The sequence below is a fragment of the Anopheles gambiae genome, chromosome 3, assembly GCF_943734735.2.
Source record: "Anopheles gambiae chromosome 3, idAnoGambNW_F1_1, whole genome shotgun sequence".
NCBI classification, from domain to species: Eukaryota; Metazoa; Arthropoda; class Insecta; order Diptera; family Culicidae; genus Anopheles; species Anopheles gambiae.
In genome coordinates, this window is record NC_064602.1 from 54,884,582 (window position 1) to 54,906,018 (window position 21,437).

Consider the following 21,437-nt stretch of genomic DNA (forward strand, 5'->3'; position numbering starts at 1 on the left):
ATGGCTCCAAAAGTTTTGAGAACTGTATGTTACACGTATTGTATAAATTTTTCAGAACTTTTCTATGAGCGATCAAAAAGATTAAGGAATTTTGATTTGAATAAAAACCGTTACAACACACCGCCCAAATAGCCAGCTCGTACTTTATAGCTGATTTAGGGCTGTTTAACGAAAAATCGTTCCGATGTCGTACTTTGTGGCTGATTAAGAGATAGACGGTACTTTGCGGAACTATGGAGCTTTTTAACAGGCACATGGTACTCTTTGGAACTTTGCGGCTGATTAGCACTATGCGTAGGGTTCATGATGGAACTTGAAGGCTTGTTAAGAAAGGGTACTGAACTTGGTGGAACTTTATAGCTTTTTAATGCATGACATCGGTTCAAGGTGGCTCTTGTCAAAGTGTCAAAGACGGACGCCGGCAATAATCTCATTGCTGCTGCACAAGTTAGATTCGTTACTTGAAGAATGAATATTGAGTGAAGCGATTGTGAATTATCAGTAGATTGTGTAAAAATTTGTGTAATTTATCAATACAAAAGATTTAAAAATATACATATGTGTTTAAACCAAACAAATTTTGTTTTTTATTTCATCGATGACGCTTGCTTGAAAATAAAACACAAAGAAAAATAATCCCTGGCATCGTGGCATAAGGAAGCTGCTTAGGCGCTGTTTGAAAGACCCACATAGAACTTTGATGCTGTTTATCTACTGCAAAAGGCGAATTAGAACAGCGATCTTTAGCGTGCCAAAATGAGCTGCTTAAGCAATTCTGGCTATTTGGGCGGACATAATAATTTTATAAAATGCACATCTGCGACCGATGCAAAACTTGATAAAATGGATTCTATTGGTAAGTTATGTTGATTATACATTGTAAAGACACTGAACTAAAACTATGTGTGTGAAGTTTGTTTGATGTTGGGGTTTTTCTACCAGCAAGAGTTATAATGTAACGGTTTTTATTCAAATCAAAACTCCTTTATCTTTTTTATGGCTTTTTGCAGTTACAGAAACTGCATTAGTTTGTTTAATTTTCATCATAATATTGCATCAATATTGGATTACGCATTCAAAAGTTATAAGCTACCAAAGTTGCTGGCTACCCGGGTAGCCCGGTAGTGCCTGGAATAGGGGTATTGAAAATTTTAATTCTTAAAAACAGTTTAATTACTCTAAAAAAATCTACGAAAAATTCCAGAGCGTTTCTACATACACCGAGAATGTAGCTGAGAAAGTAACTGACAGCATGCTTTGACAGCGACTGACAGCATTTTCGGTTAGAGAATTCTCCTCAGCATGCAAAGAACGATGGAGCTGAGAAAAATTGAATTGGCAGTTTGTAGCGATCGATCAATTATAGTTTGCATTTTTGCCGTCTTATAATTGTAGAAATATTATTAAAAAGTAAAAGAAACTTTTTTGATTTCATTTTAGCGATTAAAATGGATTTTTTCAACATCATTGGAGAAACGTTACATCCCTTAAAATATTCCCAAGCAGCATTTTTACTACAGTTTTGTCATCCAGGCGACCGACCAGTGTACATTATTTGAATAAAAAATATTTTAAATTGAGATGAAAAAAAAGTTAATTGCTGTAAGATGAACCGATTTCAAGGAGATTTAATTTTTAAATAACAATTAAATAACAGGTTTAATATTTTTCATTGTTGCATTATGATTAATGAAAAAAAGTCTGAAAGAAGGAAGCTCATGAACACCCCAAAAGCTTTCAATCGGAGTAACATTTTCGATGATTAGAAAATATAAAATATTAAAATATTTTTAATTAAATTATATATATGAAATATAACTATTACCTTTTCAATCTATGTTTCTGGCCATTTTGAATAAAAATTACTTTAGATGCAAGGGCTCTTTTTAAAATGAGGTTAATGAAGTTAATAAATACTTGTAAGTATTTCATTAAACTACGTTATCAATAACTGGGTAAATAAAAAAATAATCATTTTTTTATTATTTACATCTTTTATTTTTAAGATTGTTAAAATTATAATTCTTGAAGTTGTGACAACTTTTCTAATTATCAACAAAGCTTTTCTAACTATCATATAAAAGTAAACAATAATAAGACATGATTATCTCTTAATTTGCTCATCCAAGGCGGTTAAAACAAACGTTCAAAAATGTGCTTGGGTTTGTGATTAACAGGCGTTACGCGTAACGCTAGCGTAACGTAGAGGGCTGAGCATTACTTTTACCGAATTATGGTAACGGGATTAGAAACAGACAACACTTGAAAACTACAATATCAACAAAGAACTAGATGAGGATTAACTGAACTATGTAATTAATTATAGCATGTACAAATGAACTCAAACAGACAAGTGAATAAACATTAGCAAAGTGAAAGTTCAACCGTCTACACGTTATTTTCTTATTCCCAAAATATCACAAGTTTTCCTCCAATTTCACACCCGGTGTAATTTTCTACATGCAGCTTTCCTGAAAATTTGAGGTTATAATTAAAACAGAAGATATGATCAATTTACCATCCAGAAATGCAAACTCCCATACAAAATGTATGACCTACCCGGGTAGGTGGTCATAAAGATGAGGGTGTACTTTTGGTCTTAGGCTGGAAATAGACGAATCGAGATCGTCGTGGTACCGCGAAAATCGCGTATGACTTGAGCTGTCAATTCTGTTATAAAATCTGACAGATAGGCGAGATAATTGCGGTTCGTGTATGGAACCATCCGAGGTCTGGTGACGATTGAATGTGCCAAAAAGAAATAATGTTTATCAATTTTCGAATCAAGTTGGTTATTTCACATAGTTTATGCAAAATAAAATACAAAACTCTTTTCCCTACACGTTTTTTCAAACGAATTCACCAGAAAAAGTGAAAACAATCGGTTCGCGCTACCGCGAAAATCTCAGGAATACCGAAGTTGGGTATCTCTGCGAAACAGAAGGCGCGATCGGAGGCGCGGAAGATTTGACAGCCCAACTGTTCTACAACTGTTATAAACAAGGCGCGAATTTCGCGGTACCGCGACGATCTCGGTTCGTCTATTTCTAGCCTTAGAAACGAAGGTTAAATGGTTGCGTTCTCATCAGTGCTCCTGCCGAAATCTGCCAATATAATCTGGCCACACTGGCCCGCAGGGCAAAAGCTCGCTCGAAAGGTCAATAACCGTCGCAAAACGTCAAAAACGACCGTCGCCAGCGCCTCGAAATCGTTGCGAGTTTCGCTCGCTGGCGACGTCGGTTTGCAGTACTTGTGACGTCGGTTTTGACGTTTTGCGATGGTTTTGCGACGGTGGCCGCCAAAAAGCTCGCCTGACTCAGGGATAATGTATTTTGAAGGTTGATTTTTATCGCTTTTGCTGGGCGACATTGTGGGGGACATTGTCACTCTCTGCATACAAATTTCATTACTCCGCACCCAAGGATAATGTATTTAGAAGGTTGATTTTTATCGCTTTTGCTGGGCGACATTGTGGGGGACATCTGTCACTCTCTGCATACAAATTTCATTATCCCGCACCAGCCCTTCACGATTTTTATACTGGAGCCCAAGGTGGATTTAAAAATATCAGGTGGTGGACTCTAGTGCATTTTGACAATTCGTCACTTGACGTAAGGTCCCCAGGATTCAAACTTTGTTTACATTTATTAAATTTGTTCAAATAATTTATCTACCCCATTTTTTCGATTAAATTTTCTTCAAAAATATATTTTGGACTTTGCGAGTTCTTATTAAACATTAAAACATGGATTAAAGTGTGTTATTTTGTGTTATTCCGTGAATTTATTTTATAATTAATTGTGTTTTCGACATTTTTTATGATAAAAACTAAGAAATCATTATTTTTTTTCAATTTTCACATTGATTCCTTATTATCTACGAGCCGCATGGACAATTTACGTGAGATTAGAACTTATACTCACATGATTTTAAATTTCGTGCATAAACAAATCATCAAATCTTTTGTTAATATATCTAATTTTTTCGATAAAATCAATAGACACACAAAAATACACATAATAACAAAGAAATCTGTTCTATTTCCCATGTAACCAAGATACCGAAAACGCCACCAATTTCTTGTACTAAAAATCCAGTTCCATCAAACAAAGCTAAAAAACTATCAGTTTGGTGGGTTAAGCCACACGGCCACAGAAGCAGCCACTTCAATGTTGTTGAAGTTAGTTTTTTATGCACGGGCAATTTATTTGCTCAACATGTTTCACCTGTAATAAAATGTTATTTAATTGTGCAAAGGAAGCATTTAAACGTGTGTGTTTAAGTTGGTTTGTTGTAAAACATTCATGTGTAATATGTGTATATGTGTGTTTGTTTACTTGCGATCGAACTCTTCCATTTCGCTGGTCAGTCCATAGTTTATAGACTAATAATATTGCGGAAGTTTAAGTGCAGTGATGTAAGTGAATGAATGTAATCAATCGAAGAGTTAAAATCCTGTTCAGCATATTGACCTTAGCCAACCCTTGAAGCATTTTTGGAAAAGGTGGGTTAAGGGTGGGCAAGATAAATACATCGGATCGGAACTGGCAGCTCCGATTGTTCTAAAATTTGGTGGGTTAACGACTGAATCGACCACCACAAACCCACGTGGGTTTGAAGTGGTTTTACAGTGGGTTAAGGACAATTTGGTTATTTGGGTTGCTAAGCTTTGTGTGCGGAAACCAATGGTTAACGGTTCTAAAATGACGTAAAGTCCCTCAACTATGGCGACCCCCCAAAGGCCCTAATCCACCACCTGATATTTTTAATCCACCTTGTATCGGACGATGCCATAAATCCGTTAATGCCAACTGTCAAATCTCATACAAAATCGGCCCGCTGTGATCCGACACGGCCCGGCCCGACGCAAATCTCTTGTCTGCGGTCTTACGTTTTATGGCATCGTCCGATGCCGTCCGGTACGTGTAGCTTGGCCGTACCGAACGACATCGGACGATGCCATAACGGCCAAGCTACCCCAACTGACATTTTAAAGCACGAATAATCGGGAATTCGAGCAAATTCCCTTAAACTGGAGCCTTAAACTTCCCTTAAACTGCACTAGTTTAAGGGAATTTAGAAAAAGTACTTTAAAATCAACTGTGATGCGGCTTTTTCGTTACTTTCTTCTAGATTCGCTCGGAAATGATGTCCGAGCCAGTTGATGACCAACTGTCCTATCGTTATAGTTGGTCATGTACCCATTATATATTTTAAAAATACCCATTTTTTATACAATAACTGTAATATGTTTGATGATTGTTACGGTCGCCATGTGGTATGTTCTGAGATAGTCACGGTATGTTCGATTTTGGGACGGTTGTCATGTAGTAACTTTGAACTCGCGTTGGTCAGGGTGGCCTTCGTCATCGTTTGCCGAATTAAGTAGAACTGAGGTGGATACTGCTTCGAAGCGGACGTTCGACACTTGATCGTCCAGGCGATCATAGAAACCTTTAGGAGGTTTCCCTTACTGGAAACGTTGGAGTTTAGAGGCCTTACCTTGGGCAGGGGGACATATCTAAACTCTTTAAATGAGAACTCGATAGATGTAGGATGGGCATAGTCCTATCCTGACAGTCCGAACGAATCTGACTTGCCATGATCGGAGTTGGTTTTATTTATACTCAAATGAAGTTAAGGGTTTCTCACATTTGGTTCCGGGTTGTATGTTGGAAAGTTATTGTTTTCACTAAGCTAGTTACGTTTGTCTTTTGTTGACAAGAACGATGGTTCTTGTCACTAAGTTCTTGTTTTGGGTTTAATGCTTCTACTGTTCCTGCTTTGGGTTATAATGCATAAACTGTTCCTGCTTATGTTGTACGTTTCGGTTGGTTCTGTTAAGTGTGTCACAATTGTTTTTATATGAACGGTGTGGCCTGAGCTCTTCCGGGTGTGTATGGTATGATCTGATTTACTGAATGTGTTATAATGAATGTGTTACAATGATGTGACTTGGCTTTCCAAAGTGTGTTACTATGTGTCTATGGCTGATAGTGTGTATTACAATATGTTCTGTATAGCAGATATGCTACACCTCCCCCCTTTAATAGAATAACGTAAATAATGAAATTGTTTGAAGTTATTCTTTTCATTTAATTATACTGATTTTTTTTGCTATCCTTTTTTTTTGGTTTAGTAATAAAATCATTTCTTATCTCTTAAGGTGGGTAATATTTTATGTAAATAGATCTATTGTTTAGAGATAAAGAATTGGGAATATTTAATTTTCCTATAAAATATTTAGATTTTCCTATAATTTGTTTGTTAGGTTCACATCTAGAGTTTTCTGCTTTTATAGATATTATGACTTTTAGCATGGAGATAACATTATGAAATTTTACTAGGAGCTCTTTTAGATACTTTTCGTAAGCAATAGTTCTTCTTGGTTCTTTTACGTTTACATCACATAATGTGGAATAATTTATTTTTCTAGCCTTTTTATCTTGGCAATATAATTCATTGTTTGATTCATTCATATAATTCTTCTTTGATTTGATGCTACGTTTTCTTCTCTTTAGATGTTTTAGCTCGGTTGTATGATTTTTATTACAAGAAATCTCATCATTTATTTCTATTTTGTCTAGCAGTAATAAACTATCTGTCACTTGTGCTTCAACAATATTTTTCTCATTGTCATTACTTGTTGTAATCATTTGTATATGTTGTTTGTTTTCATGTTTATAATCATGTTTAGTATCATTTTCATATTCTTTTGTTAAGTTATTATTTTCTTTAATTATTCTTTCAGAGTCGTCTCTTGACTTATTCATATCATTAATTGTTTCATCATTCAATGCATTTCTTCTTGTTGATTTATCTTCAAGTTTTCTGTTTAAATAGTTCGTTTTGCTTTTAATATTTTTATAATCTTTTTGAGTTCGATCGTTCATTTGAATAGTATCTGTATAGTCTTCGTAATTTTGATTATTGAATTGTGTATGATTGTTTTGTTCTGTTCTTACATAACAGCATTGGATTTTATTGGAATTGTTCTGACTACTGTTTTTATAGTTGTATTCGCGATTATTGTATCCTTGGTTAATTTGACTCATACTACTACAATCGCTTAACTGATGGTGGCGTTTATAGAAACTGAAATTGTTATTATTTCTATAACTGAATTTGTTGGATGGTGTTTTAGTTGTTATTGATTGATTAAAATTTGGGTAAATTTGATAATTAACTTGGGTATCTTTGTGTTGAAAATCTCTATTGTTGTTTATTTTGTTGTTCTGTCCATATCTTACGGGTGGGAACCTGGGTCGGTTTTGTGTCTGAAATCTATTATTATTTTGGAATTTGTTGAAATTATTCCTTCCTTGGTAGTTGTTTCCATACTCTCTATTGTTCCTGTTAGCGTTTGCATATAGGATCTTTATACGATCATTATTTCCCTTTTTCATTCTGTCTTCTAGCTCCAACTCTACTGCTCGCTCTATTGCTTCATGCAAGGTTTCGAATTTACTCGATCTCATTATAATTTTGGTCTCGAAATTTTTGAGTCCATAACTCAATGCACTGATTCCTGATTTAGTTGCCTTTTTTCTTGCTACTTCTGGCGCTATCTCTTCTGCAATGTATGCTTCTTCTAGTTGTTGCGTTAATTTTTCAATAACGCTTCCAAAATCTTCTATCCTTCCAATCTGTTTAGTATTGTCCATTTTCAATACTAAGATCTCTGGTGTTACCTTTATGCTGCACCTGTCTTGTAATTTGCTAATTATATCTTTGATTGAGGTTGGGTTTTCCCCTACGACAATTCGCGCTTTTCCTGTAAGACGTCGTAGTACCAGTTCTATTATTGTTTCTTTATTTTCCGGATTTACTATTTTCTTTAGTACGTTTAAATTTGACACCATACTTTTCAAATCCTTCTCATTACCATCATACTTTGATATGAGAGAAGTGGTGATTTTAATTAATTCCATAATGTCAGCCATTTTGTCTGGTTTAGTTTCTATTGTTAGTCAAATTGCCTGAAGAGGCAGAGCCTACATTTGTTCAGCTGTTTCACCTGATCATAATTTATGTCTGATTCTTCTATTTTCTCTAACAATTTTTGCATCGTTCAATTTGTTATTGTTAGTATTGTCACAGTATATAGACAATTTAAGTAAATTCCTAGCCTGTTTTTGCTTCTTTATGCAGTCTGATCAGTAAAATTTCGTATTTACGGTACCTTTTTTTAAATACATAGCATGTATCTTTGTTGTTGCTGCTCATGATGCCTCGTTACCGTTACCGGTGCTTGGTGTTTAATCGATGCTTGGTGTTTACTCGATGTCTGATAAGAATTTCTACGATGTCATCAGTCGTCACTCGACGTCTTGTCGAGGTTGGGACCCTATGTCCATTCGCGCATGCCAATCCATATTGGGCAGTGAACTCGCCTTGTCTTCTCGTCTTCCACGTTGGAAACGGTTGTTCCATTCAATCACACTGGTTACATCTCGTGGACTGTATTCTCGCCATTCATTCTATCACCTTTCCGATGAACATCACTTCTACATAGGTATTGCTTATGGTTTCACTGCACTGCTTCTCATTACTCATGACATCATTATTTCCGTTTACTTTAGTTTTGGGGTCGATGCGATGTTCCTCACTTCAAGGTAACTCTAGTTTGCAAACTGATCGCTTAAGGGTTTATTCATAATGTTATTGCATTTTTGCACGTTGAGGATGGTTGTCACAACCCTTTTTTTTGCATAATTGCTTTATATCACACTTTTTTCGCCCTTTAAACGGTTCATCACTTATATTTTCGATGAGTTGTCATTTTGTACACCACACTGTATTTGCTTTTGGTCGCTCATTCATAGCGATTGTTTTTTTTATATGGGTCACTTGTGCCAGTTGCGTTGTTCAATGCAAATTTGCACATTTGACACTTTTTTCCGTCGTATACCGGTTATGGTCAAAAATGCACTTTTTTTTACACTATTTGATGCGTTAGCACGACACTGCTGTACGTTACCGTTGTACGTATCACAAATAATTTGTTTATACTTCTGCCCGTCGATTGCAGATTAAGGTCACGGTCGCCATGTAATATGTTTGATGATTGTTACGGTCGCCATGTGGTATGTTCTGAGATAGTCACGGTATGTTCGATTTTGGGACGGTTGCCATGTAGTAACTTTGAACTCGCGTTGGTCAGGGTGGCCTTCGTCATCGTTTGCCGAATTAAGTAGAACTGAGGTGGATACTGCTTCGAAGCGGACGTTCGACACTTGATCGTCCAGGCGATCATAGAAACCTTTAGGAGGTTTCCCTTACTGGAAACGTTGGAGTTTAGAGGCCTTACCTTGGGCAGGGGGACATATCTAAACTCTTTAAATGAGAACTCGATAGATGTAGGATGGGCATAGTCCTATCCTGACAGTCCGAACGAATCTGACTTGCCATGATCGGAGTTGGTTTTATTTATACTCAACTTAACTTAAACTGGACTAGTTTAAGGGAATTTAGAAAAAGTACTTTAAAATCAACTGTGATGCGGCTTTTTCTTTACTTTCTTCTAGATTCGCTCGGAAATGATGTTTCCTATCGTTATAGTTGGTCATGTACCCATTGTATACTTTAAAAATACCCCTTTTTTATAGAATAACGTCAGACAAAATTAGTTTTTGTTTTCCATAAAAAAACCATAGCTATGAAGAAAAATGAGCTCGACGGCATCGCCCATTGATAGAGAAACGTCTAATTTACCAACACACCAAGTCTTGGCGCTTGCAATATACTTGATCACACACAAATTCACAATTTTAAGCGTATCGAGTACTAATCGAGCAGATATGGGAAAACAATTTCGAGCAAATGTCACTTGGGTTGGGACACGTACCGGCCAAGCTACACGTACCGGACGACATCGGACGATGCCATAAAACGTAAGACCGCAGACAAGAGATTTGCGTCGGGCCGGGCCGTGTCGGATCACAGCGGGCCGATTTTGTATGGGATTTGACAGTTGGCATTAACGAATTTATGGCATCGTCCGATGTCGTCCGGTTCGTGTAGTTTGGCCGTGACGCCAAGTGTCAAATCTCATATATATATAAGAAATATATATATATATATATATATATATATATATATATATATATATATATAAGAAATATATATATATATATATATATATATATATATATATATATATATATATATATATATATATATATATATATATATATATATATATATATATATATATATATATATATATATATATATATATATATATATATATATATATATATATATATATATATATATATATATATATATATATATATATATATATATATATATATATATATATATATATATATATATATATATATATATATATATATATATATATATATATATATATATATATATATAAGAATGCATGAGTCGTTTGCCGTCTGCTAAACGAAGTCTTTCTATATTCCGTTTAGGTAGAGAACTTGAGTCGTTTAGAAGCCGTTTAGTGGTCGTTTAGTATATATATAGTAATAATCGTCGTTTATATATATATAGTAATTCATCAAAGTACTGACCCCACCGCGAGAGGACCTCTGGCTGGTTACTGATCAGATCTCCATCCTTGTTGCGACAGCAGGTAACCTTAGGTACAACGTTGTATCGGTGACCTGCTATCGCTAGGTAAAACTTTCGTGTCGGTCCGTACGCCTCTCTGGTTTGCTCGAGTTCCCGCATGTTTTGCTCTTCCAAAGCATGCTTCTTGGAGCGGTGAACTCGTTTCTCTTCGCGTCTGAGCCGTGAGTATTCCTCTGTGCATGCCCGCGTTCTATGCCGTTGCTGCATTGCTCGGTATGCAGTATTCTAACGTTCGGTCACTTGTCTGCATTCATCATCAACATAACTAAATACAATTAAAAAAAGAATAAAACAAGGAATTCAAAAATAACTTCAATTAAAGTAAAGATCAAAAACGAAAAGAATGTACAGATAGTTTGTATTATGTGATAACATTTAATAGAATAAAACAAAATTAGATGTGGTGCTGACTGACATAAGGCTCTTTTGATGCAGAAAAAAATTCAATAGGCAAATTTTGTTAGAGTCTTGTTAATAAGAAATCTTGTTGATAACTTAAAAGAAAGTAATGTAATGCGAACGAAAATCGGGCAATAATTTCTACTGTTAAAAATAATTACATAAAATCGTTAGTCATGCATTTATACAAACAAACGGGATTTGTTTGCAAACCAAATGCTAATACATCACGACTGAATTGTGATTCAATCGAAATTCACATGATGATAGATAGATTAGAAGACTTGATTATAAACTATGGATCTAGCTATTGGAGATTGAAAAATAATCAATTTGTTGATTTCATTAATCGTTATTGTGTTTATCCAACAAGATGTAGTATTTTAAGAATGCAGTTGCTGTGGAGGTTTGTGGTAATGATAGAGTATTTCAAAAATATTAGAGGGAATCATTGCTCTTCCTATGCTTATGATACAATACCAAAATTGATAACAGGATACAAGTTCAAAAAACATTGGCCCGAAGGGTTTACACGCTATAATAGCAATCCAGATAGATTGTCCAGATCTCCAGATCGACCAATTCCAAATTCAACCCATTCTAAATGGAGCTAGGCTAATTGCTATGATAGCTGCTAGGATGAAAGGACGTCCAATTTGACAGCAAACTGACCGATTTTGGTACCTGATTTAGAGCAAATTAGCGATAAGTTCGGTTAAGGTCTTGAAGTAGGGTCGAATAAGGTCAACGCAAACAGCTGATATAAATTAGGCTCCATCGAGGATAGTAGCGAAAGCAATTAGAAGAAGACAGGCATATTATTGGTCAAATGGGCAAAATTATCTACGCGAGCGAAGGTTAAAGTAATCGAAATGAAGTCACTAACACATTGATACACACGGACAACACAGAGTAACAGGCTGATTACGAAAATTATTAAAATGGGATAGGAAATTAATTTTTAAATGCTTAACAATAAAAAAAAAGAGATCATAATGACTACTTAAGGTAGTTGCAATCTTACATCGCAAAAAAAGGGAAATGAAAATTCATTACGGACAAAATGAAACATAAGGTTAAAAAAAGAAAGAAGAAAATTTAAGAGCATATACAATAACATGTTTGATATTTTTGCCACACCTTACCGTACGTGTAGATAGCAAAAGTTGGTGCAGGAAAAATCATTCCTCCATGGATTAAAAAGTAACTGACAAACATTTTGGAAGAGTCCTAGGTCAGTAGATTATACGTGAGATAAAAAAAAATTCAAGTTTGTACAACCAGCCCGTAAGACCAGCTAAGATGATATCTGAAAGATAATGTCCATAATAATGTAATGAAAGATTATGTAATGTTTATTGATCATGGTTGTGAGACTGACAAAAGCTAATATGCATCGGAATGAATTAGGAAAATAGGGAAGAGCAAAGTTAACAAGAAGTATAGATACAAAAGATAGTTCGAAGAAGCGACGTATTGTAGGAATTGTGATAAATAGAAGAAGTAAATAAGACAAGAATCGAACATTACTGTAAATATGTAGAATATATGTTATTTATGTCAAATAGGCTTTGGAATGTTGAAATAAGTAAGCGTTGGAGTGGGAATCTACTTTGCAAAAAAAAAAAAGTCTGACATGAGTCATCGATGAGGAGAGTTATAAATGTAGATGTGTTTGAAGTGTTAAGAATGAAGTCAAGCAAAGAAAGCGAGAAGGAAGATGACAGGGAATTTATAGGAGCAATGCAGAAGCAAGTGACACCGAGTAGAATTGAACCAACGAAGGATGTTGAAGCGGTTGAGCGCAGATCTCAAAGAAAAATCAGCTGTAGTTACAGTTACATATATATATATAGTTATGTACACATGCGCTACGCGCTATGATACAGGTGCTGAGTAAGAAAACGGTCGCAAGCGAGCCATCGATGTTACTGCACGCGCGGAGTCAGGTTCCAACGGGAACTCCACTGGAAGCAGGTTCCCACGACCAGGTATGGTGTCGTATGTTCAGACGGACCGAGGCAACATGATCATCATAAACGTGGACGACAACGTGACCGGCAAACCTGGCAGCACCGAAAACACCAGCCTAGCTAAATACCACTGAATCCAGAAGTTAGCTTTAGTCTTAGTTTAGCAGTTCGCAAATAAAGATCCCCAGTAATATTTTTTTTAAACTTACTCCGGGCTATCGTAAACATAATTGGCGCAGTCGGCTAGGCCCAATTCACGTTCAGTGACAAGTGTTCAAGTACAGTGCAGTGAAATAACGGAAATAAATCTGTGTATCGCCCGGACTTTGCTCCATCGCCCGATCCGTGGTTGACTCGTGACGATCGCGTGAATTTCATTATTTCATAAAGTGTAAGAACAAGTGCACAAACGGTTGGTTTCAACTATTTAGAATTGGAAGAGAACATTCGAACAAAAGCTAGCGGCAAGACTCCCCAGCCAGCGTTACTGGGTAAACTAATCAACGCAGGACAATCGCTGACCCAACCCGTGGACAACGAGTGACCAAAGAAGAAAAGGAAGGACAATCGCTGACCCAATCCGTGGACAACGAGCGACCAAGGAAGAAAAGGAAGGACAATCGCTGACCCAACCCGTGGACAACGAGCGACTGAAGAAAAAAAAGGAAGGACAAAGCAAAGGACAGGTAACGGAAAACCCTAATTTCCCGACACGTGGATAAAAAAGGTGAGTTACATCCTAAAGCATAAGTTCCCCCACTCTTATAATAAAAAGGCGGTAGGCAACAAACAATTTTTATCATTGAATGCCAAAATGTACCCCTTTCCCAAAAGTTCGTTCTTTGAAATTCACTAGGGACAAGAAAATACCAGTGAAAATGGAACAAAATATACACGCATTGATTGAATCTATGCGCTTGTTAGAGGAACGCGTTAACACACTCCAAGCGGAAAATGATAGTTTACAACGCTTCCAACAACAACAACAGCCAACGACCTCGAGTCGCAGTGCTGACTATTTTCGTATCCCGGATCCAATTAGGGTCATTCCCGGATTCGACGGAAACAAAAAACAGTTAATCGGTTGGTTAACAACAGTTAAAAAAACACTAGACCTCTTCAAAAACAATGTGGCACCAGAAATATTCAGTGTCTACGAACAGACCGTAATTAATAAGATAGAGGGCAAAGCACGTGACACTATTTGTGTGAACGGAAACCCTACTACTTTTGATGAAGTCGCAGATATTTTGCAGAACGTTTATGGCGATCGAAACAACATCGCAACGTATCAAACACAACTGTGGAACCTAAAACAAAACGAATCTTTGAGCCTTCACTATAGAAAAACAAAAGAAATTTTGATCAATATGAAATCAGTAGCAAGACAGAATACGGTATACGCTTCACATTGGGAGGCAATTAACCTGTTTTTAGAACAAGAATGCCTCGCTGCGTTCATAAATGGTCTGAGCAAAACATATTTTGGATATGCTCAAACCGCACAACCAGAAGACTTGGAATCAGCTTACGCCTTTCTATGCAGATTCCAAAACGCCGAAAGAACTAAATCAAACACCAATAATGGGTTCGAAAAACATCCTAGTGTCGACAAAAATGTAAAAAGGGATAATAAATTTTCACAACCTAAACACCTTGAAAATAGACCATTCAATAACATGAAACCATCTTCAGATCGTACAAAAATTGTTCCCATGGACGTCGATCAATCCTTACGGTCCAATATGAGAAACAAAATTTTCTCGCATACAGCCGAAGAAGATGACGGAAAAACAATATCAGAAGAATCCGATTCAGACGAAGAAACCGATAATGAAGAAGATGTAAATTTTCAAATTACTGCAAACTTAAGCCCGCCGAGTTAAACGCAATTAACGGACTACCCTTTTACACAACAAAATTAAATGGCTCAAACATCAAACTTTTAGTAGACAGCGGAGCGAACAAAAACTTTCTAAATCCAGAATTAGTTCCACTAACTCAAAGAGTGAAATGCAAAACAATCACCATAAAAAATAAAAATGGTAAGTTCAAATTACAAGAATGCACATTCATAACCATTCTAGATAAAAAATTAAAATTTTACCTTTTCAAATGTCATAATTATTTTGACGGAATACTCGGATACGAATCACTCTCCGATATGGAAACACTAATTGATACAAAAAATCATAAACTTATTCTACCCGATCGTACAATCGACTTAGAAATAAGAACATTAGAACCCCCTTCAATTACATTAAATGCTAATAATTCTCAAATTATAAAGCTTCCTGTTTCTCAAACAAAAGGAAACATTTTTCTTCCAAAAGACATTCAAATAAAAGATGCAATAATTCCTTCAGGCGTTTATAAAGCAAAACAAGGATATGCTAAAGTTCTTGCCAGGAATTACGGCGACACATTAACATTTCATTGGACTAAACCAGCAAAAACATATGAATTGCACAAAATGATCGAAATAAATCACATGAGCACACACCCATATAATGATCATCCGCAAAATTACATAGCAAATCTCGAAAATTTAATTCGCACCGATCATTCAAACAAAGAAGAAAAACATAAACTTTTCGAAATTCTTAAACAAAATCTAGGCATCATCCATCAAGAAAAAGAAAAACTTTCATGCACCACCGCTATTAGACATCGAATAAAAACTAAAGACGATATACCCATTCACACAAAGACTTATAGATACCCCAATATTCATATAGCAGAAGTGAATAGGCAAATCGAAGAAATGATTGCTGACGGTATTATCCAACATTACATAGCAAATCTCGATAATTTAATTCGCACCGATCATTCAAACAAAGAAGAAAAATATAAACTTTTCGAAATTCTTAAACAAAATCTAGGCATCATCCATCAAGAAAAAGAAAAACTTTCATGCACCACCGCTATTAGACATCGAATAAAAACTAAAGACGATATACCCATTCACACAAAAACTTATAGATACCCCAATATTCATATAGCAGAAGTGAATAGGCAAATCGAAGAAATGATTGCTGACGGTATTATCCAACATTCTATATCCCCATGGACATCCCCAATCTGGATAGTCCCTAAAAATCAGATGCAAGTGGAAAGGAGAAATGGCGCATCGTGGTTGACTATAGAAAATTGAATGAAAAAACGATACCCTATTCCCAATATAGAAGAAATTTTGGACAAGTTAGGTAGAAGCATGTACTTCACTACACTTGATTTAAAATCCGGCTTTCATCAAATTGAAGTTGATAAAAAGGATAGACCAAAAACAGCTTTAAGCACAGAAAAAGGACACTTCGAGTTTATACGAATGCCCTTTGGCTTGAAAAACGCACCTGCTACTTTTCAACGAGCCATGGATAATATTTTAGGTGACCTTGTAGGAAGAAACTGTCTTGTATATCTAGATGATATTATTATTTTTGATAAATCACTCCAACAACATTTGGACAATTTGAATAAAGTGTTGAAAAAGTTTATTGAATCAAATTTAAAGGTTCAATTAGACAAATGTGAATTTTTAAGAAAAGAGTGTGAATTCTTAGGACACATCGTAACTCAAGATGGCACCAAACCCAATCCAAACAAAATAGAAAAAATATTGCATTGGCCCATACCAAAAACAACAACCCACATTAAAGGCTTCTTAGGAATCCTTGGTTATTACAGAAAATTCATAAAAGATTTTTCAAAACTGACCAAACCCCTCACAAAATGTCTTAAGAAAGGTTCTAAAATAACACATAATGATGAATTTATAAATTGTTTCAACGATTGTAAACAAATGCTCACTACTGATCCAATTTTAAAATATCCTGATTTTAGCAGAAAATTCATTTTAGAAACAGACGCAAGTGATTTCGCCCTTGGCGCTGTACTTTCACAAAAATTCGAAGATAGTAAGGAACACCCAATCGCTTACGCTTCTAGAACGCTTAACGAAACAGAGTGCAACTATTCAGCTACCGAAAAAGAGCTACTCGCCATTGTTTGGGCAACCAAGCATTTCCTACCGTACATTTTCGGAACAGTTTTTGAAATAAGAACTGACCACAAACCTCTTGTTTGGCTAAGACAGAAAAATGATTTAAATAGAAGACTTCTTCATTGGAAACTGGCCTTGGAAGAATTCGAATTTGAAATTAAGTATAAAAAAGGTACTCTTAATGGAAATGCAAATGCACTATCCCGCATAACGGAAAACACTGCTTTAACATCCGAATTAAATGCAAATACTGCCTCTAACAATACTGACACTATGACGCAACACTCAGCAGATACTAATGATGACGAATTCATCCCAGCAACTGAAAAACCACTAAATGAATTTAGAAATCAAATAATACTAGAAGAAAATAATAATGATTCTCGAGAAGCAATTACACTTTTCGGAAATTATCATAGAATAACAATAAAAACACCCCTTTTTGGACCAGCTATGTTGATCAACATAATCAAAGAATATGCATCTCCCAAATGTGTTACTGGCATTTGTTGCAGCGAAAAAATCTTACAAAACTTACAAATTATCTACAAAAACTATTTCTCTCGCGCAAAATCGATCAAACTATTTTGGACAAAAACAATTTTAGAAGATGTAACTGATGAAATTGACCAAGATTTGATTATTGAACGACAACATAATGCAAACCATAGAGGAATTATTGAGACCAAACTACATATTGCTAGAAAATATTATTTTCCAAACATGAAAACTAAAATTACTAAATTTATTAACATTTGCAAAATATGTCAAAAAGCTAAATATGAAAGACGCCCATATAAACAAAAATATCAAATTACTGCCACTCCTAAAAAACTTTTAGAAATCGTTCATATGGACATCTTTATAATTAGTGATAAACATTTTCTAACCCTTTGCGATAAGTTCTCAAGACTAACCATGGCGATTCCTTTACAATCAAGAAACGCTATACATATACTAAAAGCACTAACTCAATTCTTCGCTAACGTTGGAAGACCTTGTTTGCTTGTGATGGACCAAGAATGTTCGTTTAAATCCACCACAATCAAACAATTTCTTGAAGAAAATAATATAGAATCTCATTATACAAGTGTTGGTCAATCCTCTTCAAATGGAACAATTGAAATTGTCCATAGAACAATAAGAGAATTGCACAACATAATCTCACTACGAGATTCTACAAAAAATTTATCAACTACTTCAAAAATTAATTTGGCAGTCTCAATTTACAATGATTCTATACACTCTCAAGCAAACATATCCCCTAAAGTACTATTTTCGGCTTCAAAAACGAAGATCCTATCCCTGAGAACCTTCAAGAAAGAATTAAACAAAAAGAGGAACTTTATAGAGTGTATGCCACAAAACAAAAAGAAAAAAATCCAAATACATAGAAAAATTAAACAAAACACGAGAAGAACCAGAACTATTCAAAGACAATGACACGATCTTCGAAAGGAAAAGAAATAATTTAAAACACGAAGAAAGGTATCATGAAACGAAAGTTTTCGATAACCCAGTAACAAATATTTTAGACCGAAATGGAAGAAAAATTCATAAATCAAAATTGAAAAGGAAACGAAAAACCTAACATACCATTTAAATTCTTTCTCATCCTTACAGAAATCACAGCTGAATGTTATAAAAACTAAAAATGAAATTTGGAATGATTCTTTTCCTCATAATAGTTTTGACTAATTCAAAACTTATAACAGCAACAATTTACAGAGAAATTCCTAGAGAAGATAGAATAGTCGCAATAAAAATAGGAACGGCCAAAATAAAAATTGGATATCATAGAGTAATACATACAATAAATCTGGAAAAAATAGAAACTAACCTTAACTATATTCAGAATTTAGCCAATAATATTAGCCTAACCAACCATCTTAAGGACACCTTAGACTATAAAATCCTATCAGCTTATAAGAAATTAGGAAATATAAGACCTAGAAAACAAAAGAGAGGCATAATAAATGGTTTAGGAACAATTATAAAAATAATCGCAGGAAATCCAGATCAAGAAGATTTGAACATAATTAACAGCAACCTAGAACATTTAGAACATTCAGAAAACAAAATCATATCCAACATTAACGCTCAAGTTAGAATTAGTTCCGAAATAGAAAAATCAGTGAACAAAATTACACAAACTCTTAAAAAAATCGAAAATCAAATGAATAATCAGATAAAAGTCGAAAAAACTGAAATAGAACAAGTAAATCTTATCCTGAACATTGATAACATTGTACAACTGCTAGAAGACATAGAAAAACAGATTAGCTTTGCTCGTTCTAAAATAATAAACAAAAATATTCTATCGTCAAACGAAACGGAATATATATGGCAAACATTAAAAGATCAGAAAATATTTCTAAACTTTAAAGAGGAAATTTCACAATATGTTTCATGCATAATTACAGCAATAGGTAAAAAAATATTTCTAGTAGTAAAAATACCGATAGTAGAGCGAAAAGATTATGACCTCTTACGAATAGAAACTCTAAACGTAAACAACACCCGAGTAGAGACGGATGTAAAATTTGTAGCCAAACATAAAAACACTATTTTCAATGTTAACGAGGAGTGCACGATTTGCAACAACCCACAACCGCTAAACGACAAGTGTATCTCAAATATCATCAGAAATCATCCATCTAAATGTACCACCACCACGAGCTCCGAGCATACTATAATACGAGAAATGAAACCAAGAGTCATTCTAATCGATACCACCCTTGGAGTGCCAGTCATTGATTCATGTTCAAACAGCCAAATAATAGCAGTACCCACACTAATTGAAAACGGCAATTGCACCGTAAAAATCTTAAATAGCTCATTTACTGCGCATATTGATGTGTTAGACCAAGAAGACTACTTCCTACCCTTAACTGGCAGCAAAACAGAAATAACTCTTAACAAGCCAAGTATACAAGATCTGCACACAATGCATATTAGTAACATACATCAACTCCATACAATAACACTCCGCTTACGCACGCATACAATTGCAGGAGGGATATTAATTGTTGTTCTAACAGGCTTTCTTATAACTGCATTTTGCATCTACAAACACAAAACCAAACATGCAGAGAAGAAAATGTCTACCGAAGCTATTCACAACATCATCCCACTGCAAACGTCGGTAAGTCGATCGAGGACGCTCGACGTTTAAGGAGGGAGGAGTTATGTACACATGCGCTACGCGCTATGATACAGGTGCTGAGTAAGAAAACGGTCGCAAGCGAGCCATCGATGTTACTCCACGCGCGGAGTCAGCTTCCAACGGGAACTCCACTGGAAGCAGGTTCCCACGACCAGGTGTGGTGTCGTATGTTCAGACGGACCGAGGCAACATGATCATCATAAACGTGACCGGCAAACCTGGCAGCACCGAAAACACCAGCCTTGCGAATCCAGAAGTTAGCTTTAGTCTTAGTTTAGCAGTTCGCAAATAAAGATCTCCAGTAATATTTTTAAAGATATCCAGTAAAACCGTACTCCGGGCTATCGTAAACATAATTATATATATATATATATATATATATATATATATATATATATATATATATATATATATATATATATATAGATATATATATAGAAATATAGTTTCTATTTTTTCCAGATTTATTGTATGTATTACTCTATGATATCCAATTTTTATTTTGGCCGTTCCTATTTTTATTGCAACTATTCTATCTTCTCTAGGAATTTCTCTGTAAATTGTTGCTGTTATAAGTTTTGAATTAGTCAAAACTATTATGAGGAAAAGAATCATTCCAAATTTCATTTTTAGTTTTTATAACATTCAGCTGTGATTTCTGTAAGGATGAGAAAGAATTTAAATGGTATGTTAGGTTTTTCGTTTCCTTTTCAATTTTGATTTATGAATTTTTCTTCCATTTCGGTCTAAAATATTTGTTACTAGGTTATCGAAAACTTTCGTTTCATGATACCTTTCTTCGTGTTTTAAATTATTTCTTTTCCTTTCGAAGATCGTGTCATTGTCTTTGAATAGTTCTGGTTCTTCTCGTGTTTTGTTTAATTTTTCTATGTATTTGGATTTTTTTCTTTTTGTTTTGTGGCATACACTCTATAAAGTTCCTCTTTTTGTTTAATTCTTTCTTGAAGGTTCTCAGGGATAGGATCTTCGTTTTTGAAGCCGAAAATAGTACTTTAGGGGATATGTTTGCTTGAGAGTGTATAGAATCATTGTAAATTGAGACTGCCAAATTAATTTTTGAAGTAGTTGATAATTTTTTTGTAGAATCTCGTAGTGAGATTATGTTGTGCAATTCTCTTATTGTTCTATGGCAAATTTCAATTGTTCCATTTGAAGAGGATTGACCAACACTTGTATAATGAGATTCTATATTATTTTCTTCAAGAAATTGTTTGATTGTGGTGGATTTAAACGAACATTCTTGGTCCATCACAAGCAAACAAGGTCT

The 21,437-nt window shown here is 35.0% G+C and overlaps 1 protein-coding gene across 1 annotated transcript in view; it reads left to right on the plus strand.

Moving 5' to 3' along the window:
- Positions 1 to 13,401: 13,401 nt before the first annotated feature.
- LOC133393340 (uncharacterized) overlaps positions 13,402 to 21,437 on the plus strand; it is a 29,094-nt gene continuing 21,058 nt past the window's right edge. Inside the window, exon 1 of the mRNA XM_061657939.1 lies at positions 13,402 to 13,707. The gene's annotated coding sequence lies outside the window, so the exon portion shown is untranslated. The remainder of the gene's footprint in view (positions 13,708 to 21,437) is intronic.